Source organism: Erithacus rubecula, assembly GCF_903797595.1.
Source record: "Erithacus rubecula genome assembly, chromosome: 1".
In the NCBI taxonomy this organism is placed as follows: domain Eukaryota; kingdom Metazoa; phylum Chordata; class Aves; order Passeriformes; family Muscicapidae; genus Erithacus; species Erithacus rubecula.
The window spans coordinates 70,017,926-70,042,626 of record NC_136658.1 but is presented as its reverse complement, the minus strand read 5'-3'; the positions used below and the strand labels follow the sequence as shown (position 1 = coordinate 70,042,626).

At 41.3% G+C, this 24,701-nt stretch overlaps 1 long non-coding RNA gene across 1 annotated transcript in view; it reads right to left on the bottom strand.

The window, feature by feature from the left end:
* Positions 1 to 226: 226 nt before the first annotated feature.
* LOC306807284 overlaps positions 227 to 24,701 on the bottom strand; it is a 29,971-nt gene continuing 5,496 nt past the window's right edge. Inside the window, exons 2-3 of the long non-coding RNA XR_013775686.1 lie at positions 8,290 to 8,358; positions 227 to 532 (exon numbers count right to left, since the gene is read on the bottom strand). This is a non-coding gene — a long non-coding RNA (uncharacterized lncRNA). The remainder of the gene's footprint in view (positions 533 to 8,289; positions 8,359 to 24,701) is intronic.

Genomic DNA, 24,701 nt, shown 5'->3' with positions numbered 1-24,701 from the left:
TCTGAACGTTTTTAATGAGAAAAAAAATAAATAAAAAAAATCAACAACCAGAACACAGAGAATTTCTGACCAAAGTCATGTCTAAAGTCACTTTTAAATTCAAATAAATATTTGTGGGAAAACTGCTTTCCCTATTCTCCTAGCACTCATAATTTAATTATAGTGACCGCCAGGCATCTTTAACTTTTGTGACCAGAAGATCATTCTGGGTCTCAGTGACCTTGGCTGTTGTAACAGGGCAATATTTTCACAAGGATGAAATGTTCTTGAATACATTTCTCCAATGTACTGGTGTTTGCAGGCGTTTCTCAGCAGATCTGACCTGAACTGCAAACATAAATTCTTTTGTTTCACCTAGAGGTTTATTGACAAACTCCAGAAATATCGTGTTCCTCTTCCATTTGCTGAATCTCACTCTCTGTGAGAAGACAAAGATGCTGGTATTCTTCCTTTGAGCCCTCCATCATCAGTGGGAGTCTGAGCCAAAGGTCTGAGCCTGGGAGCCTTTGAAAATTATCCAGTGGCCACATATCTAAATGTGAAGAGGCAATGAAAATGAGCAAGAGAGAAAGCAGGTAAGAACTCAATACTGTGGGTTTTTTCAAGACAGTTCAGTGTAATATTTCATATAAAATTGCTCCTAAAGTTCATTGCAAACATTTGTCAACAAAGTTCAATGAAAAACCCAGTGTTTAGTGTTCTAAAAATGCCACTCTTTCACTAACACTTAAAGTAATAGTTGTGAAATGCAGGAATTAAATCATCAGCTCAAGAAAGATGAAGTAACCAAAATCTCTTTATTTGGTGGACAGTCTTCTATTCTTCACTCATTCAATGTCACTTTTGCCCAGTTCTTCTGGAAATGTCACAATCTGTTTTATCATACTAAAAAATCCCATGTATTAAGACCGTGAGCTTATGATCTGTGGCTCATTTTTCCATTTTGTATCATGCAAATGCAAATCTTTAGCTTTATCACAGAATCAGAGGATCATAGGATGGTTTGGACTGGAAGGCACCTTAAAGATCATCTAGTTCAACTCCTCTTCCATAAGCAAGGACACCTTTCACTAGACCAGGAACACTTACACGGATGTGGCATCCACCGCTTACCCAGGCAACCTATTTCAGTACTTCCCCAGTGTCACAGAGAAGAAACTCCTCCTGATATCAAATTTAAACCTACTCTCTCTCAGTTTAAAGCCAGTCCTTAACATTGATCCCAGAGGAATGCCAATTGTCACTGCTCTCTGCTTGGACATCAAGCTGCTGACTGCAATTCTTTAAGTTTGACCAACCAGCCAATTCCTTATCCACTGGGTGGTCTATCCATTGTCTCTCCAATTTAAGGAAAAGGATGTCATGGAGGACCATATGTACAAGCCCAGGTAGAGGACAATCAGTTTCTCTTCCTTGATCCAATTCTATCAGGGTTTTAGTTTTCCTAACATGATCTCTGCCTGCCCAGACAATTTATCTGTATTCCTCCCAGGCTGCATATCCTTCCTTTCACTCTTTTTGTCTCTCTTATTTTGTATGAGTTTGTCCAGCAGCTTCTTGTTCATCCATGCATACCTCCTGGTATTTTTGTTTGATTTGTTCTTTGTTGGGACACATTACTGCTGACCTTGGAGGAGGTGATCCTTGAATATCAACCAGAATTCTTGGGTCCCAATTCTCTCAAGGGGATTCCATGGTAGTCATCCAAGTAGCTCCCTAAAGAGGCAGAAGCCTGCTCTCCCAAAGTCTGGAGCAGTGATGCTGTTCACTCTCCTTGCTGCCCTAATGATCTTGGATTCCACCATTCCATGGTCACTGCACCCAAGGCTACCCTTGAGTGTCCCATTCCCCACCAGCCCCTCTTGTTTGTAAGAGCCACATTTCATCATAGCACCTCTCCCTGTTGGCTCCTGTACCACTTGGAAAAGAAGCTATTATCAATGCATTCCAGAAACCTCCTGGATTGATCAGGCCCTGATGTGCTGTCCCTCCAAAAGTTATTGGGGTGGTTGAAGTCCCCCACAAAGACCAGGGCTTATAAAAATGAGGCTGCTCATATCTGTCTATAGAAGGACTCATCCACTCAGTTTTCCTGGTCAGGTATAGCAGACCCCTAGTACAATGTGACCTCTGCCCTCCTTTTAATCCTGGCCCCTAAGCTCTGAGTTGGCTCTTCATCCATTTCTAGGCAGAGCTCCATGCTCTCCAGATGGTCATTGACATGGAGGGTAACACACCCTTCTTGTCTGCCCTGCCTGCACTTTAAATCATATTGATCTGAGTTGTCCATAAAATTTTCAACGAAGTTTAAGAAGGCATTCTGAGCTCATTTGTCTCATTCAGATAAATGATGTACAGCTTGCTTTTCCAAATGCCATATTTTGGCTAAGTACAGTTAGTCTTTCTCTGCTGGAAGCTATTATGTTACTCCTGGAGAAATCATGGTAGTAGGACATAGCAAGCTTACAAGTGACATGCCTTAGGAAAAAATATAAGGTCTTGCATTCTTGTATGGTTAATGGAATTTTCTTGAACAAGGGGATAAAAAGCCCAAAATATTGGAAATTTAAGACACAAGGAATAGGCCTTCTCAGAAATTGTTTCAGCTAACTTTTTCAGACCCCTAAGTTTGAACAGTTAAATGTTGATATAGTTATATGCTGATACAAATATTCTCTTAATGTTTGGGCTCTTATGAAATGAAAAAGTGACTCCAAATCAGTTTAGCCTTTATTTCTATATCAAATGCAGATTGATCAACAAAAAAACAGAAGGTTTTGACTATCTGAAGTGGTTGCAGTGTGCTTAATGGGCCTCAGACACTTTGTACCTAAACCACAAATTCAGTCTCGTACAGTTTCATAATGTAAGAAAATCTTCACTGAAGAAGGTTTCATTGTCTAATACAATTTGATAAATAACAGAGATAGGCTTAACCTGCTGGGTTCTGCTTTATATGCTAATGATTTCTGTTCACAGTCCTATTTTTCCCAAGAAAAGATGGGTGGTTATTTCTTATTTTAAATCTAAGGGAGTGTTTTTACTCAAAAGGAGTCTCAACACATACATCTAAAAAGTTTATCTGACTGATATGACTAGAAAACCACCATATAAGCTGCTATCAAGTAACCCAACTTCAGTGCTGTTGGTTAGTTTACTGGGTAGCTTTATGAAACTGAAGTTGAAATTAGGAAATTTCAATATGAGCAATATTTGGAGAGCCAAGAGTACAACACATATCTACTCAGAAAGCCTCAGGTACTTTTGGAAGCAGATAAATGTTTGCCTCTTCAAACCAGGAGGCCTGTCACCAATGCTCAGAGCTTGACTTTAAATTGCTTGAGTCACATCACATGAAGATTCCAGGATGCCTGAATCTTCTCCCATGTTCTAGGTAATTATGACCCCACATCTAGTGTGCCATTTAAAAGCCAAATTCATTAATTTAACACACATACAAGTATATAGGTACCCCAAATGCCATATAAACTTGTATTTAAGGTCAAATAGCTTACCTTGGCTTCCCTGCCTAGAGATGAGGTCAAAGTGGCCCCATCACAGTAGTGTAAAAGCATAGACCCTCTGGGTAGTAAGAAAGCAGCCACACCTACAAGGTTATGACTAATAGTTTTAATAAGAATCTTTCCTTCAACTTTCTCTTCAGATTATTTGTGAAGGGTTGACAGCAATGCATCTCACACTACCATGCTGGATTGCAGGTTTTTTAGCAAAATAGGTTAATATGCAAGGTGTCAAAGCTCAGCATATTGAGGGCTGTATAGTTTGTTTCCTGCTATGGTCATGAGAGCAGGGGGTGAGCAAGAGGAATGGAGGAGGAATCCCAAGTACAGATGTACTGAGCACAGACTCAGTGCAACCAAAAACAGATTGTCATCAATGGGCTGAGGCCAGTTGAATGAGGTTCAACAAGGCTGAGTGCCAGGTCCTGCACTTGGGTCACAGCAACCCCTGCAGTGCTACAGGCTGGGGGCAGAATGGCTGAAAAGCTGCCAGCAGAAAACAACCTGGGAGTGCTGGTGAGTAGTGGTTGTACATGAGCCAGAGTGTGCCAAGGTGGCCAAAAAGGCCAATGGCATCCTGGCCTAGATCAGCAACAGTGTGGCCAGCAGCACCAGAGCAGGGATTGTCCCTCTGTTCTATCATTGGTGAGGCCACACCTCGAATCTTGGTCCAATCCTGGGCCCCTCAATTCAGGGTCGGTCTCCCAAGACAGTAGCGATGGGACAAGAGAAAATATTGTACAAGTGTAGGGTTAGACTGGATATTAGTAAAAAAATTCCCCTAAAGGGTTGTCAAATATTGGAACAGGCTCCTCAGAGAAGAGATAGAGTCACCACCCCTGGAGATACTGAAAAAATGTGGAGATGAGGCACTTGGGGACAAGGTTTAGTGGTGGGCTTAGTGCTGTTAAATTAATGGTCATATGTGATGATCCTAAAGGTCTTTTCCAACCAAAATGAATCTTTCTTTCTATGGTTTATTTTTCTGCCAACAGCAACTTTAGGGACGGATTTGCTGATTTTAAAAGACTCCAAGCAGCAGCGTGTTTGCTGTCTCATCCAATATTTTAGTTCTGTGTTTGATTACCTTCACTACAGATAGGACATAGCAAGTATGCTAGAGGGATATTACAGATCTAAGAAATCACAGTTAATTGTTCTACAGTCATTGTTCCTCTGCTATAATAGATCTTACTTTAAGTCTTCATTGAGTTTGTATCTTTCTGTAGGTTTCTGTAGGTTTAAAATACAGAACCATCAGTTTAACCACTGACTTGGAATAATTTAGATTAGATTGCTGAAGGTCATGAAGCCCAACCTGCTCCAAACTGATCCAGCTGGGTTAGGTTGCTCAGCACAATCAAGCTTTGAACACCTTCAAGGGCAGAGACATCAAAACCTCTTGAGACAACCTGTGCCAATATTTTTCCACCTTTCTAAGGAAAGTTTTTTTCTGATATCCATCGGAACTTCATTTGTTGGAATTTCTGTCTGCTGCCTATTATTCTATCAATGTGCACCTGTGTGGGCAGTATAAGCCTGTCTTCTCTGTCTCCTCCCATTAGCTAATGAGTAGCAGGACCAACAGCACATCTTGCCTAATTGTCTCCTGGATCTGCAGTGTCAGGAAATAGTCCTTGCCAGTCTTCAGAAACTTGCTGGATTGCCTGTACCCTGCCATGGTGCCAGCTCAGATGGTTAAAGTCAACCATGAGAGCCAGGGGCTGCAGTCAACTCCTTTCCTCTCTCTGCCAACTTCTCACAGGCCAAAAAGTGTAGTGAAACTGAAATCACAGATTATGGACAGTGATTTTTTTTTTTTTTCAAATTGAAGCATTTTAACCACAGCATTTTGGTGAACATTTATTGTTCTCTAGTCTTTTTGTACATCTACAAAATGACAGCAACTTTGTAGCAAAACTTTAAAAATTACTCATTCTCACAGTTATGCTGGAAATTAATCATCATCATCATCATCATCATCATCATCATCATCATCTCCACAGGTAATAAATTCACGTGTCTGTGGCATAACTCTCCTGGTTACAGATAACAACATTCCATGCCACAACCCAGCATTTCAGATGGGCACAAAAAAAGCATTTATTCACCTTTCTCCCTTTTTTGTACTGGCATTCATGATTTTATCACAGGTATCAACAGGCAAAAAACTATTTTGGCTTTATACAGGCTTAAAAGAACAGCTTATCTTTTTAAACTTCATTGAGATCAGACTTTTTTCTGTTCTTCATATATTTTTTAATGTTTCATTCTTTCTTTGTTTTACTAGGGAAATTTTTTGCAGGTGGTCTTCTACATAACCCTTTTTTTTTTTTTTTTTATGAAATCATGGGATTTGGAAAAACTAGTATGATATTCTTGAATAATTCCTTATTTTTCTCAGTGCCTTTCCACTTAAAATGCCTATTCTCAGTCAGTTATGCCAGCAAATGCTTTAAGCTTTGGAAAGCTGTCCTTACTAAGGTTCCAAATGGGCAGATTTTGGTCAATGCCCTATTTCATTTGTATAAAATGAATCTAAATTGACTGTGATCTCTGGTTGCTCAGCAACTGCAGTTTTTTGGGTTTGTGACTAACACTTTCTCATGCAGCAGACTTAAGTCCACTATCAGGTTACCTTATACTTGATACAGGATTTCCTGTTTTGCAAAGAAAACATTATTATTATTTATAGAAACACTAAGGAAATTTGTTATTGGCTGTGGGACATCAGCACCAGAAAGCTCTTTGGTTGAAGTCATCCATGACAAGTTTCTTTCTTGCCTTTTTGACTGGTGATATTTCCCACATCCCCTATAAATTATTAACTCTTGCCTAAAGAATGGCCACTTTTATCTCCTAGAAAATTTTCCTGAGATATGAAATACTTTTATCTGTAACCTATCTTTTGCTTTGTATAACTATGAAATCCAAGCTTTTGGGTTTAAGCAGCCTTAAAGATACATCTAGAGAGTGTGAAGAACTGGAGTAGAGAGATTGACACATTATCAGGGACCCTTGGATACAGCACAACATCTACTTCTTTAAGGGGATGAGGTGCAGAGGGAATTTACCTCAGTAATCTGGACACTGCACAGAAGACAGCATGTGTCAGCACTGTCACCTTGCTTGTTTGGGCCCAGACAAACATGGTTAAATGGCATCTGTGCACTTTTCTTCCTTCCCCAGCACACATTCAGCTAGTTCACGTGTCTCTGTACCCAGCATCACTCAGCTTTCCTGGCACTGAGAGCTCCAGGTTTAATGTGGAAGAGCAAGCTCAGATATCTCTGAACCTGTCACTGTATAAAGATCAAAATCTTCCCTCACTCTTCTGTTTTTCTCCTTCCATTCTCCATCTGAACCCTTGGATTTCTGGAGCAGAGGCAGGGAATAGCCAAAGAATGAATCAGGAATGAGAAAAGCTGACAGCACTAGATGTCTCATCTTCCTTTTTCTTTTTACCATTAAGTATAGGCACTGTTTTAAATTACACAAAAATAGCCTGTAAAACTCTCATCAATCTCATTTGTTCACATGCAGCTTTTCCACATGAATCATTTACTGGGACACAAGTAAACAGTGCCACATGTTTTGAGTGCAATGGTGCGCTTACATTATTCATTTAGCTCAAGGTGCACTGGTTTGCATGAAGTCTTACTCCCTCTTTCCTCTCTTTAAAAAATCACATGAAAAAGAAATCATACAAACCATGTTTTCATTAAAGAGTCAAACACAGGAATATTCAGGGAGCAGTTTTTTGCAGGCTGCCCAGCCAAGGAAAGGAAAGTGTCACATTTCAGCCTTCCTGCACTCATCCTTCCTTTTACTTTCTGCCAATAAAGACACCCTAACTAGCTCTAGACACTCCTGACTAAATATTGGAAACAAGGCTCTTCATTAGCTCAGTGTGCCACAAAAACTAACTTCACCTAGCTCTAAGCAGACATATGACCATACTTCCTACTAGCCCAAACCAGCTTGCTGTCTGCATCCGAAGTATTTTTCCTTCTTTTTTTCTTCACTCAGTGTAACATTTTGGTGTAAGAAAGGGGAGCATCCAACAGTTGCTCAAGAAAACTGACTTCCCACTTTTACACATAGTGAGTTATGCTAAAAAGTCATGGACAGGTTTTAACCATCTGTTCATTGAGCTCTGCCATTTAGATACACTTTATAGTATTTTTTTTATTTTCAAAATAGATTTCAGAGTAGAAGGAACTTCAAAAGCAGAGGCTGAATTTCAAACCCACAAGCATTCAGTCCTGGGGTGTAAATCAGACTCTATCCCCACAAAAAAAAAAAAAAAAAAAAAAGAAAAAAAAAAAAAAAAAAAAAAAAAAAAAGCATAAAAACACTCCCTGTTGCTACAAGCTCTCCTGATTCATCCAGTGTTTCACAAATGTAAAGCTGATATTCAAGTCCCAGCTTGGAACTAAGACACTGAACACAAACCTCAACTTTCATTCCTGCAGGAGAAGTTTCCATCCCTCCTGTTTGCAGAGAAAAGTTTGAAAACATGACCTGACTGGGCTCAAGCAAGCTTCTGGGAAGGGAGAAGGAGCTGACTCATGATTTTTTCTACTCAGGGATTGCAGTGTTGGGACATTAGCCAGAAGGGAGAAAGAGACTTTGGAGCCTCATTTGTTATTACAACTGTGCTGTTGCTCTGTAAGATGGTACTCTGCTAGAAAGGAGGCCAAGGCAAAATGTTTTGGTTTTGAGAAGAGTTGTCAGTCAGGTGACCTCTCCTCATAATCAAACTTACCTTGGAGAAGGCTCCATTCAGTGTATCACAAACACAAGATCTCTGGTGCCTGGTTCCTCCTGGTTCTTCCTGGATGAATGATGTTTGTGAGTATCATTGCTTACAGACTTCCTCCATCAGTGGTCCCTAGTGAAATAATCCAAATGGCCCCTTCTGTTTGTGTTGGTTACCTCTACATAGAGTTCAACCTCTTGACAAAGCTCACATTAAAATAAAACAAAACAACTGCTCTATTTTTATAAGAACTTCCTCATTAAAAAGCATAAAAGCACTAATACTGTGATATTAAAGAGCAATTGAGTAGGTATGGTGGTACATGTCACTGATGTATAGTGATGTATCAACTCTAGCCTCATATAAAACAGTATAAGCTTTTTTCCAGAATATGAAGAAAAGAAGAAGAAGAGAAGAGAAGAGAAGAGAAGAGAAGAGAAGAGAAGAGAAGAGAAGAGAAGAGAAGAGAAGAGAAGAGAAGAGAAGAAGAGAAGAGAAAGAAGAGAAGAGAATAGAAGAGAGAGAGAAGAGAAGAGAAGAGAAGAGAAGCGAAGAGAGAGAGAGAGAAGAGAGAGAGAGAGGAGAGAAGAGAAGAGAAGAGAAGAGAAGAGAAGAGAAGAGAAGAGAAGAGAATAGAGACAGAGAAATAGAAGAGAAGAGAAGAAAAAAGAAGAGAAGAGAAGAGAAGAGAAGAGAAGAGAAGAGAAGAGAAGAGAAGAGAAGAGAAGAGAAGAGAAGAGAAGAGAAAAGAGGAGAAGAGTTGTGAACAAAAAAGATGGGATTTTTAGGATGGTATATTGCTGAAACTTCCAAAGCTGGTAAGAATTTCATTGTCCATATTAATGCATGCAGAAATGCCAATCATTAAGTAAATTCTGTCTGTTTGTATGCTAAAACCAGCAGTAACATACTCTTGGATTAAGAAAAGCCTGGGCTAGTTAGAAAAAAAATATGAAACCTGCATTTAAACTCTGTATTCTCTGACTGCAAGAGGAAATGTTGGCAAGAATGGATGAATGGCAAGAAGTGATTCAAGAGGACTAACTGAGATCTGATCATTCTGCTAGAGTTCCAACTGAACAAAGTATGAGGGTCTACACAGCTCCTGCAGAGCACTCTGTACCCCGAGTGCTGGCTACATGCTGGATGCTGAGCTACTTGCTAAGAGTTTGAGACTTGTTTCAACAAGCAGAGGTGCTGTACATGCCCAGTATCTGGATTTCTCTTCACAAATTCCATATAGCTTAGCAGCTATCTGGAAATCTGCTTAGGATGAGAAAATGAAGAAGTGAGGAAGGGTAGGAAGAAGTAATGTGTGTGTGTGTGTGCGTGCTGATATTTTTTTATGTGCTGAGATCTTTTTTCACCAGATTGCATTAATTTTTTGGCATTTCATTTCTCACTGTTATCCTGACATTTGGGTGTGGTGGGTTCTGAGTTTTGCCCTGTGTGCCTTTAGAAACACTATTCTCTGTCAGAATTGCTTTTCCATTTCATTGCAGCTTTGTGGTTATGCATTTATTTCATAAGGAAAGCGGGTTATTTGGCAATTTAGGTTCATATTGTGGGTGTGGTCCCTGACAATAGTTTTTTCCTGAGTTTAGCCTTTGTGAGCAGTTGTTTCTCTGGTAGTACACCAGTGAGCACCACACCATTCTCCAGACAGGATTTAGTCTCCCACTTTGTGAAATCACCTATTTCATCTGGGCCACCAGCTGTACTTGCTGTGGCAGTCCTGGGCTCTTCTCAGGGCAAGTGGCTTGGCTACCACCATAACTTACCTGTAGCACAGGCACATTTCCCCATCACTGGCACCCTGCAGTATCCCAGTGCTCTGTCCAAAACTAGCCCAGGCATCTCTCTCTGCATAGCACTTGACTAGAGCATAAACCTACCTGCCTCAAAAAATCTCTTGTAACTCTAAAGAGAGGACACAGGGAGAAGGAAGGGACACAGAAGCTGGCAATGGAAAACCATTTCAGATGCCACACAAAGTATTTATTTATTCCATGATCACTCGAGGAACAAAGAGAACTTCTGTTCAACCACAGGAGCAAGGGAAGAGGTGTATTCACACCTCCCATGGCAGGTGTTCATATTGGGAAGGGAGTCTCCCTCTTTGCACTGTGTAATCTCTCTCTTTCCAGAGTACAAATAAGGACCAGAATACAAATAAGTTCTCTCAGCTGACTATGGATAGGGAGCTAAGGAGAATAGCCTCTTAATTCCAGGTACATCAGGTATGTGCCTGACATGCAGTGATGTGAATGTATCTTTAGACCTGTTCAATCATTTCAGAGTATGAACCTCTTTGCTACCCAAAATCATACCTTCTGCAAGAAAGCTTTGCAAACACCCCAAGGTTTGCACTGGTACATGTCTGTTCAGTATGTCCTGAATATATCACAGGAAATACAATTCCTAACCAGTGGATCAGGTCATACCTTGATGAACCTGCTCCTTAGACCCAAATGTCTGGAAAATCAACCTGTTTCCCATTAAAATGAGAGGGGGTGGGGGGCTTCACTGGCCAAACACCAGGCAGACATCCCAACAGCAGCAAGGCCTGTGCCTCCAGCACCAGGAGTTTGACCTAAGGCAAAGCTTTGCCTCCAGCTGCAACAGGAACTGCAACCCTAGCAGAGCCATTATTATGGAGAGGCAGTAAAATCACACACATCACACCACGGTATTACAGGCACAAATTAAAGCAGGTCTAAGGCCCTTTAAAAAAATTAAAAAGGCCCATTAGGTTTAATTTAGAATCTCCTTCCTCTCAACTACAGAGCAGATTGACAAAACAGACTTTTTAAATCACCTATGAAACTCCAACAAATGACAGGATAGCAAAAAGACTCTTTTGTGTTAAAGTGTTAATTATTAAAACATGACCAAGCAGTTAGTTCAATTTACAGCATTGCCATTAGAAGGAAGGCTGGAAACAATGTGCACATTAAAAGTCTATGTTATATGTTCTGTTACTTGGAGAGTCTCTGAAGTGAGAAAAGACAAGTTGTGGAGCCAAAAAATTCTCTGCTGGAATGGTGGAAGCTCTTTTTTTTTCTATCAGTACAATCTCATTTATCTGAAATGCAAAAATAATTCAGCCAACAAGAGATTCAAATCACCAAAAGAAATCCTGGGGAAGCAATTCAGCCAAACATTTGAAGAGAATGGACAGTTTGGATGAAAATGTCAGTTGCTCAGGCTAAGTGGAAGTCCATTACCCTTCATCATTAGTTTGTGGCTGAACCACTTTTCTTGCAGTTTCAGGGATCATTTGAACGATTTATAAAGCAATTTACAGAAGGTTTCCAAAACATTCAAGAGCAAATGGATGTGTATGTAGCTGTAGCTTTCAACATTTCCCCTCAAAAGTGTCTCTTTATCTGCCCTGCCTGAAAGACAAGGAAGGGTCTCAGGCTGAAAAAGCCACTTTGCTGACTCTAGAAAATTCACTGCACAGTCAGACAAACAAGAAAGATATCAAGGCTGCAACTCAGTGATTTATTTTGAAGCATGTAAATACCAAACTGAGATTTGGGTTCATTTTGTAGCAGCATAAATCCATCGAATGAAGACAATAGGATGAGTATTGCTGTATTGACTAGGGCTAAACAAGTACAGCATATTTATAAAAAAAAATTTTAAAAGCAAGCCATACACAAAATACTGAAACAAGTTTAGTTACAATTTGTATAATTACCTATTATTCATAACAGCAAAAAAAGGAATCACACCCAAACTGCCCTGAAGAGCCCAAATCACATCAGCTTTTCTGAACTCTTTTGAGATTTGTATAATTTACCCTCATCTGGGGATCTGTCCTGGAATCTACATGTATTTCACAATTTTTTTCCCCAGACTTTTTTTCACTCAGACCTGTTATGTACAATAAGAAAACAGATTCTGAAGCTGTGTAGAAGTTTTTAGGTCAGTGATTGCAAACTGGTGTGAAGCAAGAGCAGAACTGGATCCTGTGACTTTCTGAAGGGTTTTTTTCCTTCACTCTCATTCTCTCTTTAATTTACAGCCTCAAGTTCTATTAATCTTCCTCCATTCCCAAGTCCTTAGTAATAACCCTATTTCCTCAGCTCTTTTCTCATAAATAATTCTCCTGAAACAACATGAGGAGATCCTACTTTGCTAGCACAGTCCCCCTTGGAGAAGGCCAGGAGATCAAATACTCCCATTGAAACACTATGGGAAAAAGAGAATTTCAGAACAGGATTTTACACAACAGTTTGTAACAACAGGGTGGGAGAAGGAAAAGCAATGAACAACTTTATTGTGTGCTCCTATGTAGCAAAAAGAGTTAAAAAGCACCCAGACATCACTGAAAATTACTCTCCTCAGTGCTTATTTCCAACTGACTTTCTCAATGTCCAAGTGTTATCTCAGTGATAGCTACTGTAGCAATATACAGACAACACTGTACAACAACAGTGTCCTTTAAGTTAACCTACAATGAAATCAGTCATCTGTCCCACTAATTCACTGCTGCATTGTACAGGGAGACAATGTAGGGAAAGGACTTAAAGAATTTAAAACTAATTCTGGTGCAATGGAAAAGATCTCTAAAAAACCTGTTTATTAAATGTAGTAAATGCTTTTACTAAATGTATTTTACACTTCATGTAATTTTACACTGCTTTTGTGTAAAGTGGTTATTTAATTAGCAATAAAAATGCCTCCATTGTAATATTTGTAGATAATGTTTGTGGGCTAGTTCTGATGCTGTGAAAGTCTGTGAATGCAAATAGCATTATCTCAACTTAGTATATTGGTTTAATTAGGACCATAAAATTCTATCTTTGAATAAAAAATACACCTTTGAGAGTGGGGGAGGTCATAACACATATTTATCCATATGGTATCTAAATGAACCTTCCTTTTTCTTCCCCTCTTCAAAATAACTTTCAACTCCAATTTTAAGTGCAGAAGTAAGTGACCTGGCAGGAGAAGGCATTTTTGAACATGTCTTCAATGATAAGGACAATTTCTTAATTTCTCAGAAGGTTCCCCACCTAGATTCAGTCCAGTCAGTTTTAAAAATAAATATGTTTGAAGCACTGCATTTCTGAATCTTTCATTCAGCTTTAAGGTACTTCACTGGCCTTCTCCATCCTAAAGAGTCTTTTCTTTCCTCCAGGAGCAGGGGGACCTGGACCAATAAAAATGCTCTGGATTTGGATGCAGTGAACAGTTGATAATCAGGGGCTCAGTTAAAGGCTCAGTTTAAACACACCAGCAAATGAGCTAAATAAGAAGCACAGAAGAAAAAATTTCTCTGCTCTCTTTCAATTATGTTTCTTGACACATTAGTATTAATTTAAAACAAATGAACAAGCAAATAAACAACAAACCCCAGCAACAAAACTATTCATTTTAAACTCCTTAAATTGCCAGGGCAGGGACAAATTTTCCACTGGTGTAGCACAGTGTAACTCGATCACAGAACTTTGTCTGTTTATACTGACTGAAGATCTGTCATATAACCTTCTATTATATGAATATGTGCTAATTCTTACATAATGAGCAGGATATTATACTGATTTAGAAACATCCTTCCTTTCTTAAGACCTTGTCCTCTTATTTTTGATGCTTATTAGTGCCAGTTCCATCAAATTACCTTTGGCTTTACAGCCAATGCAAAAATCTAAAGGCCAAACCACGAAGATGGAAGCAAACAATTATTTGTTGCAAGAAAGTTTGGTTTGTCTCAAGTGTAAAGGTTTTTTACCTCCTGCAATGACATCTCCTGGCTCCCTGAGAAAACACTGATTGTCAGAGGCAAAACTGTCTTTTAACACAGCAGATCTTGAGCAAGGAAAGAAAGTCCAAGGAGAAAGCAAGGATTTAAAGAAAAACTATTCTGGAGGAAAGATAGGAGGTCTGGTGCAGTTTAGTCTAGAGAAGACACAACTGGTGGGGACAGTGTGGAAGAAAAAATCCCACCCTTCCATGCCATGCTGAATATAGTAGGAAAAGTAGAGCTGGAATATACTTTAGGTGGTACAAGTAGCTTTCCAGGCACAGGACATGATTGGGTTGGAGACATCTCCTGCCATGATCTCAGCATGGGACATCACTCAGGAGCAATGGTGGCCAGGTCAGCACAGACCTTTGTGATTCCACGGGAAGGCAAACAGTGGCCAGGGAGAGAGAGAGCACTCGGTGTGAGTCAGAGCAACACATCTTTCAGAGGATTAGGAGATGATGTAGGAAGTTGAGACTGCAAGTTGCCGACAATGAATACCAGACGGCCGATGCGGAGCTGCCTGCTCATCAAGGGCTGACTCAGCAAAGGGCTCTGCTTTCTGCCACTGCTGCCAAGGCTTTGCTGCTCCCGTGCCTCAAAAGCCAGAACAACCTCTCTCCTTTCTCTTTCTTCCTTTTTTGCTTTTTTTAAACTGAGGGCAATCCTAAGCCAGTGTCTCCTAAACTGGGAAGGCAGAAGGTAAGTGAAGAAGAGAATCATGGCTCCAGAGCTCCCTGTGCTTCCTGCCCACCTGTAGACACACAACAGCTCTACAGGCATCTGTGCTCTGTAAAACAGCTGCTTGCAAGTCATGCCCCCACTCCAGCTACTGTGGAAACCCTTCTGTGGCAGCCACAGTGTCTGTGCTCCTCATCTGCTCCACTTGCCTGCTGCTGGGCAGAGGATCCCTCTGTGCAGCCAGCAGTCCTTTGCCACACCTGCACATGGGAAGAGAATAAGCTACCCAGACAGGGTACAGACATACACAGGGGAGAAAGAGAAACAGCAAAGGGGCTTTAATAGATGGTAGATTACAACATATGGGAAAAAATGGGGATGAAGTGAGCAAAAAAATCTTGCTGAGTGGCACGGATCAATGTCTAGTGGCAGTTTGCATCTCCCATGAATGACAAATGAGCATCCAATATGTCTCCTTGCTTCCTGCCAGCAATGCCCAGGTTCTCAGACAGTCTTTTGTTTGCCCTTTCCACCACCACACGGACACTGGCTGGGGCCATGGTCAATATGAAACTCTGGAAATGGGCTTGCATTACTGCCTCTATTGTAAAAACAGCTGAAAACAATGGTTTTTCCATGTTGCATGTGAATTCTGATGTTAATAAAATTTCTCCTCTGAGCAAGACAAGACTGCCACAGATCATTGTTCAAAAGAAAACAAATTTAAAAGATCTAGCTGATTTATTCCAGAACAATTAATTGGGCTGTTCCCTGCAGTTTGGACCACAGGGTCCAAGGCACCCAGCAGTGTTGCTGTAGTGCCCTAGGTATCAGCAAGAAAACAGCCAGCAGTGAGCTCCCAGGGAATGGATCTGGTTCCTGACAGAAACCTGCCTGTAATACACAGGGACACCTGTAAGTCTCCTCAAGACTCCTGCAGTAAAATGCTTGTTCACCCACTCCAGGTGTTTAATCAGAAAGTTTATTGGTGCATTATTCACAATCTCACCTGCGATATTTGGTCTATTTTATTATTTGTTTGGTTTTAAATTGTTCATTATAAACTTTAATGCCCTACAGATAAACTTTCAGTGAGTGTACTACTAAAGATAAGCTAGTAACATGTTCCTCTTAAGAAGCAATAATAGGGTTAAGTATTTGCATGGCTCATTTATTAGAAAAATGTGTGCAAGTAACTCAAGGAGTTTTCAGTGAGTTACTCTTTATGAGTTAGATTCAATCAAGATTTCTCCTGGCTTCAAGGCTGCAGTAATTGTCCAAGGCAGATCAGCTGCCCAAGCCTTGGTGCCTGCACCAGGCTGATGTGGCTTCTCATGGCAGCTGAGCATGCACAGGGTCTGTGCCCTGCTCAGCCACCACCCAGCCAAACCCAGCAGGTCTCCAAAGCAAGGACCCAAGAAGAGATGCCCAGGATCCCAGGGGGACTCTCTGCCTCAGCAGAGTGGAATGGCAGTGGTATGAAGGGGTGGAATCCCAAAGGAATCCTCAGATGGGCCAAGTCAAGTGTCAGGGAGTACCAAGAATGGGTTGAATGACCCCAGCTCCTCAAGAGTACAGAATTTACCTGAGCCAAAAGTAACATGGGATGTTTTCTCACTGAGTGCATCTCTGGATCTTCCACATGGGAAGGAGTCCTGCTCAGCAAGCCTTGCCATTGACCTAACTGCAAGCATTAGAAAGTGGATTTCTCTCTCTCCCCCATTCACAACAGATTCTTCTTATATTTGAATAAGATTTATTTGACCTGAAATTATAATTTATATTAACCTAGATGTATTCATTCCCATTTTCAAACTGAAATATTCTGAAATTGTTGTTTAGAAGATGTTTTCAGTTAGAGACTGACTTGTTTTATTTCTTTATTTTATTAGGACTAAGCAGGCCAAACCCGAGTTGTTCTATCTGGGATTAAATAAACCGTTTCAGGTTGACTACCCCCTCTCATGCACTTGAAGTTTGAAAAAGAAATAGATTTTGTTGAAACAAAGATAAATGCATAAAACACTTTCTGGCCCATTTTTCACACAGCTGCAGTCAAACCCTCTCCTACTTGGATTAACTCTTCCCACTTCTTGACACAGCTTGCTATATTCCAAGCACTCAAGCAGAAGATGTAAAAACCACCTTCAAGTAAATAAGAGCTACCTGCCAGCTGCAAAACAAAACACTGGAAAGCAGAAAAAAATCTCTTTTTAATCTGAAACAGAAGTTGCAAGCACTGAAATTTCAGCATGTGGCCCCCACCCTTAGAATTGCCTGTGTTGGCTCTGCTTTTGGTAAACCAAGCCACAAGCAGAATGCTAAAGCCTTTGGCAAACCATATCCCTGTGGAGCATATGCAGTGTGAATGACACTGGGGGCCATGTCCTTGGTGGATTATATTGGGGTGGCTTTGCCGAAGTCAAATATGACACCACTGGAACAGCAACAGCCAAGACCCAGTGTCATGAGGTCTCTGCATCTTGGGGCAAATATTTAGTGTTCATTCTTCAAAAACTTTGCTCATTTCAAAATTAGATAGTTTCTAGCAGCATTTATTCAGAGGCAAATACCAAAACTCTGCCTTCATTGGATGAGTGGTTTTCAGCTCCTCAACGTGTGTTTTTTGCATGCTGGAGAGAATAATTGAGGTTAAATAAATAAAGTTAAAAAGCAATTCTGATCCCTTAGCAGACATTAGAGAAATTGAAGCTTACTGCACAGACATACCAAACAAAACAGGTTTCCAGGGGCTATCTTCAGTGCTGTTTGTACACAGAATATGAACCACTGTGAGTGCCCTGGTGTAAGAGTGATGACAATAAAGTCCTTGGCCACTGGGACCCAATTTGAATCCTTTTTTTGTTGTTTTGTTTTTGGTTTTCTTTTCCTCCATTTCTTAGCGTCCAGCACCAAACCCTAGAAGACCATTTAGTTTATAAGCAGTCACTCTCTATTGCATCCAGACATCTCTTTTCCCTTCCCAAGTCTGTTGCTTTTATCAAATCAGCCTTGGTCCAGCTCATGCCCATTGGCAAGCAGCCTGTTCTGGGTCCTGTCTCCCTTGCTCCTTCACACAGAACCTGGCTGCATATCACAGCTCACAGGCTTTCTGTTCTGTTTTTCAGAAGGGAAAGAATCAATGCCTCATGAATGTCCTCTCCTCATCTTTCCTCCAGGACAAGTCTGCAGGAGGTCTCTGCCAGGTTGATGGGACACTCTGGGCACAGAGCTCCTGCACTGTTGGGGAGCACTTTGCCCTTTCTCAGATGCTCTGTTCCCACCACAGCAGCCTGTTTCCAACTGCAGCACCATCCAGATTGGTATGGCTGAGCCAAAGGCTAACTCAGCGGCTTTTCCCACTACATAAAGCCAGGATGAGCTTGCATCATGAACACTTTGTACAGTCCTGGATGTTCTTCCACCCACACAGCTTAAAGATACAGTGCAAACTGGAGTAGGGTCAGAGGAAAGCAACAAAGGAGGATCAGAGGTACTGTGCTGTTTGCACACAAGGAACAGCTGAATGACCCAGATTACTGCAACCTGGAAAGCAGAAGACCTGGAAGCAAAGAAAAGTGTTTAATATGGTCAAAAATAAGTAATCATGTAAGCATGGAAAGCTTAAGTAGAAAAGCCCATTCACTGTCTTTTCCAGTGCACACTGTGGAGCTCCCAGCTGATAGTTGGATCAAATCCTATGAAATAGGGTGGTGTTGCACAGAGTGTGCACTATATGAAATGCCAAGATTGTACATGGGTTCACATGGTGGGATTGGATAAGCAAAAGTCCACTGAAGGTGGTTCAGCGTACAGAATTTCTGGTTCAGGTTGTCCCTGGTCTGTGAATGGTTGGATGCTGGGGAAGCTTCTGTGGAAGTGGCAGGTACACTTGGACCCTCATAATGGGCATTCAGCCACTGTTGACACTGCCAAAAAATTTGTCACCAGACTATACAGACCTTTAGTCTACCCCAGCATAATTTGCTAACATATATTTCCCACACAGAAAAATGCTCTTCCTTTTTTTTTCTGGGATTTCACTGTAAACATGGCATGTAAATGCTGATGCACCAAAGTCCTTCCTCTCTTCCCCAGAACAACCAGTCCACTCTGCTGGGGATCAGGCCATATTGTTGTGCTAACCTTTGCTCTTCTGTCTCCTCTCTGAAGCTCCCAGCCCCTCTATGCCATGTACTAATGCTGTTTTCCCCTGGCCCAGCATGTCCAGAGCTAACTGAAGATTTGTCAGCTCCAGAGGAACTTCTTTAGTGGATAAAAGTATCACCAGGGTGGGAGGTTGAGCCTGGCCCCAGAGAGAAGGGATTTCTGCACCACTGCCTCTAAGGAGTGGCCAACATAAGCACTGGAATAATTTTCTGGACATTCAGCAGTTTTACCTTGGCTGTTAAAGGCAGCTTGGGTTAGGAGCACCATAGTGGTACCTGCACCAGCTCTGAAGGCATCATCAGAGCCCTCACAATGGGCTCAGGTAGACAAGCCCTTGCTGGGCCACCCTGATCCAGGCAGAGCAGGACAATCATGATCTAGTTGGGGGAAAAACATTCATACGAGCTGAACTGACAGATTTCCTTTTGGGTCAGCCCAAATCACTACATTTGACCCAGTGTGAAGTGCTTATTTTACTTTTGGAAACAAAGTCTTATCCCTGTGCTCTGATTCAGTAAAAGGTCTTGTTTTAAAAATGTTCATGGCACAAGTGTGTTTAAAAAAAAAATTATTTTCTTCTTTAACATTTAATGGGGTTTTTCTGACTTCAGCATATTAGATATATTTATTTGCTTTTCCCAGCCCTCCCCACCAAAAAGAAGTGTCACTCAGCTGACCTCACCACGGGATCTCTGGCAAAAAGACTGCAACATGGTGCCATAGCAGTTTTCAAAACACAAATGATCATGACTACAATTAAATAGCCCAGTGCTGGGGATGGATCTGATCACAGACTGTTGTAGCCTAACTCATTCAAAGCAGAGGAAGCAGCAGCACAGCCAGTGGGGTACAGGCAGCACCATAGCACTGAATGCAGGCAACACCATTTATGTCTTGACACGGTTCTCTCTTAGGTTCCAATGCTCCAGGGGAGTTAAGGGTCATTTTAGCCTTGTGTACAAAATCAGGTGAGAAACAAGGCAGAAAACACTGTCCTACCCCCATAGTTCCTCTGCTCCTTGTACCTGAGCACTTTGGCCTCTTCCTCACATTTTAGGAAGAATTTGGTGTTCGCCCATGCATGTTCACAGATATGCACTGGCTTCACTAAATTATCCTCGAAAGTCTATTTCATTCAAATTGAATTTGTTTAACAAAGTTAACTTTCTTCAGGCCAATACTATGTTCTTTGGTCTTTTTCAAGTGTGTCCAAAGGCTCTGATTCTCTGTCAACATGAGTTACTAAGAAATCCCAAGAAACTCTGGAAAAAGCTGAGTCTACATTTGAAAAGAACATGCTGAGCAGCTTGCCAAAATACCATGCCTAGCCTCAGAGAGATGTCTTAAGAGTGTGCAACATGTGACTGTAGGATTACAAGATACCACAGGTACCCTAAAGCCCTGAGTCCTACAGAGGTCCTTTAAAAGCTCTGTTTCCTATTCCCATGAAAAGAGTCCATTGCAGCCCCTTGTCTAGAGTCATGACATCTCTATCCTCCCCAGAGATTCAGCTTTAATATTTCTTGTTTTAATAAAACTGTTCACCACAGTAGCTCACTCTGCAAGTGCACCTAATCACAGTCAGTTAATTCATCAGTTCTGCTGGTCTCATTACCCTGCCTGCCTCTTCCTTTTCACAGATAAACCACATTTAATGGCTGTGTTAAATAACAAGTAGCATGCCAAAGAATATCTGGCATACTTCAGAAGGGTAATGCCCTACCAGATTTATCTGGGAGTTTAAATCCCATTTTGAAAAAGTTCTCTTGATTACTGAACTGATGAATACAAATTTCATAATAATTTATTTCAGAAGGGGAAAAGAAATGAAAAGTTCTTAGTTTTTCATTATTTGTCTATAGGGCTTTCCTCAGATGCAACCTGGTGTGTTCTCAAAGTATTTGCCCTGTAAATGTGTGTCTCAGTTTCCTGTTCCCAAACATAACCACTCCAAGCAAAGACCTCAGCTGAGCTTGGAAAGGGCCATGCTAAATCCACCTCCCAATCCTATCTGGAGAGAGGCAATGGCATCCCACCACTGAATGCTGTCCATACCTGTCTACCCACATGGCCAGGGTGTGCACAGACAGCAAGCAGCACACTGCATTCAGTCCTCACCAAACCCTTCCTGTGTCCACCCAGCATGCCTGCATGCTGCAGAAACACCATTTTCCATTTCTTTGTTTGTTTTTTAAAGCCAAGTCTTTGATCTTCTAGGTAGTAATAATTTTCCAGCCATCAAACAGGCATAAGGAGTGTGGTATGTGCCTTCCACAGCCCCAAACCACAACTGAGAGCTCTGAACAACCCCTACAGGACACCAAAGCCAGGCTCAGATGCTGAGCCCTCACTGTCTGAGCTAAACTTATATATTTTGCTGTTAACTATTTTTGAAACAGGATGGGAGGATGTGGCAGAAGCCAGACATGGGGATCTGCCGGCATCTTTTGCTTAAACAAACCTTCCTAAAATACAGAATATCTCGACCTTGAAAGTGGAGATTTGTTGGAGGATCTTAGATAGGAAGGGGAAATCCACAAACAGAGGGCAAAATTGTTGAAGGATTTTCTCAGAATAGACTATGACTTAAATCATTCTTTTCTCAGAAACACCTCCCCTCGTTTTTTCAAATAATCTTTTTATGGGTTTATTTCTTCTTAATTGCAATAGAATGTAAAAATCTCTAATTAGGAAGTACAGAGAAGGAAATTCTGAAAAATGTCAGCATAGGAGAATCTATTGCCAAACTTTTATTAAAAATTACCTTGGATCCTTAATCAACAATGACTCTCCAGCCTCTTCCATCCTGATTGTGATTTGCTGCTGTCTCCCTCAGATAGATATATCCCAGCATGGTGGGTGTATCTCTTCACAGGTTTGTTTTTAGCCACAATTTGCTGTTTTGAGTGAGTGTTTGTATTTCCTTTGAAGAATATTTTTCTAAGTATCATAAGGTTACACTGTCCCTTTTCATTTTAGCAGTCTTCACAAGCTATCATTGAGATATTTTTTATGCTTTCATTGAACAGCTATTTTGTTCCTTACCCAAAGATTTCAAACCTACCTATCACATGCATCAAACATGACTAAATAAGTGTGTGATGTCTGGAAAACAGTCTGATGAGAATTTTTTGGTGTAGAGACAACTGTAAGGCAGGGAAAATGTAAGGATTTGAACTTGTATTAATCAGGCTTTTTTGCTGTAGCATTGCAGCATGAAATGATGTCAATTTTTTGCCATGCTTTGGAAGGCTGCCGGCTCCCCATGCTGTGTGCAGGAGAGCCAGAGCCTCCAGCAGGACGCTGCTGGGGCTGCCCCAGCAAACCACCTGCAATTCACCCCCTGCCATGCAACACAGCCCTGAAATGAGACAGAAATCTGGTGGGTTTGTACTTTTACAACCATAGAGATTCCACAGACAGTTGCATTTCCTGTAAAACACACTAGCAATCATGGCCAGCATTTATATCTACAGTCTCTGCCATTTTCACACAGGAATTACATATTCCTACTGCAGTGCAGAGTGATCACTGTGGACCAGGATTTGATCTCATTACCCTGCAGTGAATCCAACAATATTCAGTCACTCACGGCTGGTACTTTGGACTTGCACCAGTGTCACTGTGATCAAACTCTGCGTCTCTGCCTGCTCCAAAAAGAATATTCAGAAAAAAAATGCCAAAAGTGTCTTTTCCCCAGTACAGGCACTGGCTAAGAGCATGTCCTACGTTATTAGAAACGTCTCGCCATCTGGTCACACTTATTTCAAATATTACCATCACCTCTGCAAAATCCATACTGTCCTGCAGCATCAAGTGCTCCAGGGGGCACAGTGGGACCAAGCACCACAATGAACACAGTGTCACTGCCTGCAGAATATTTTGGGTCACTGCTCAGCCCAGTTGTTGACCGAGCCTGCACACAAGGGTCCTGGCAAGCCTAGAGAGAGAGGCAAAGCCTGCACAACCTACACTTGTCTAGTTTGGTGCAGGAAATGGCCCCTTTTATCTGAATCAATGCTTCATGTGGGTTAATTACCCTGCCTACAATACTGGGCTCAGGGATTTGACTGCCTGGAGAGAAAACTGACACTTTCCTCATTGCCTTAGATGTACAGATGGAGTATAGGGCATAAGCAGCCTGACTTGATTAGATTTTACACTTGTTTCTGAGAATGAGAATCAGAATTAGAACTGCCTCAGCTGAGGGGTGGTAGAAATTCAGACCTGCCACTAAAGCACCTTGTGAGTATCAACTTCTATCCATCAGGACATTGCAAATTGCAGCAAATCACCCTTGCATCCCCTGCTCCTGAGCTTGAGACTAATACCAGACTTCTTCATGTTTCACTGCTTGAAGGTGCTAGTGGGTGAGATCAGATGGGAGTTTGAGGAAGCAAAATAAAAACTGGCATGTTTGCATTCACACAACATCTAGGGAGCTAATTAACCTTGGTTTTGGTGAACCCGCTGGGGGCAATGACACCAATCAGTGAAGCTGACTTGCCCTATCCCTGGAGATCTTCAGTGCATTAAACATTACCTTATGATTTTGACACCAACACAACTCCATCCATGCTTTCTACACACCACTGTTATTGGCTGCTTGTGGAGAAATTGAAAACTGCCTCTGTCTTTTGAAGTTCCTTTAATAGTCTTGGTCCTGCATCCCCACAATGCTTTTCCCTGTGGGGTACCAGCAGCCACCATCCTCTGGAATTAGCCTGAGCAGCTTGCCATAATTTCGGCCCTAGTTAGTGCTGTTGTGGGAGCAGGAGCCCTCAGGAAGCACAGTGCCTCTTGGGGTGCAGTCCCAGGGCAGAAAAGGTGACACAAGCTGGTGCAGAAGGAGGCTGAGATCATCAGAATCTCAGACAAGAGCATGAAGATGAGCAATAATGACACCAACAGGATCACCCACAATGACTGAACAACAACAACTTCTGCTGTAAAATGGAAGTTCCTCAGTATTGAAACAACAAGGAGGACAAAAGTCTGGGTGTGCTCCCAAGTCCCAGGATAAAGATGCTGCAAAGATCTTTGCAAAGGAAGCCTTGTGCCATTGGGGAACACCAAAAGAGCTATAAAGGTCTGCAAGCTGAAGTGCCCTAAAGACCTAGTTCCACAAAACTAGAGTAAACCTTAAGAGAAATGTGTCATAGTAGAGTCAGGCTGCCAGGAGGAAAACAGCCAGATCAACAACAAGATGCCCTGTTGGTAAAATTAAAGTAGATGCAAGCAAAACATTTTAAAGCAAGTTAATAAATACCATAAATATCAGAAGAGAAAGGTTTACAGGCCTGAGGGCAGTGAAGAGACTGTCATAATGAAGGATAAACAGAAATAGGTGGAGCAGTCCAGTAGAGCCCTGTCTAATCCTTTTACAACACAGCACCATAAAAGGTCCTAAAGCAAGGCTGGTCAAAATTTTCCATCCAAACTTCTCTACTGAACAGTAAAAAGAGTACTTTTTAAGATTATTCTGGGGATTTTTTGACCCATAACAGCTGCTTTCCATGAAAATTTTCAACATTTTGTGGAAAGGCCAAAAGACACCCAACCTTCTGTTTCTGGCAATTAAACATTTTTAGACAAAAAAAAAATACATTTTGGTGAGAATTAAAGAATGGCCTGTAGTTTTGAGACATGACTAATCCCTTTGTTGCCAAACAAATACTTCTTGGTTTTCCACTTAGAAGTCCAAATTATTCTCTGGGCAAGGGGGGCACTTTCCAAACCACCAGCACTTTAAATATCCAAATAAAAAATTCAAACTCAGTTCCAGCCTTAAGGGATGGCCAGTGCTGAG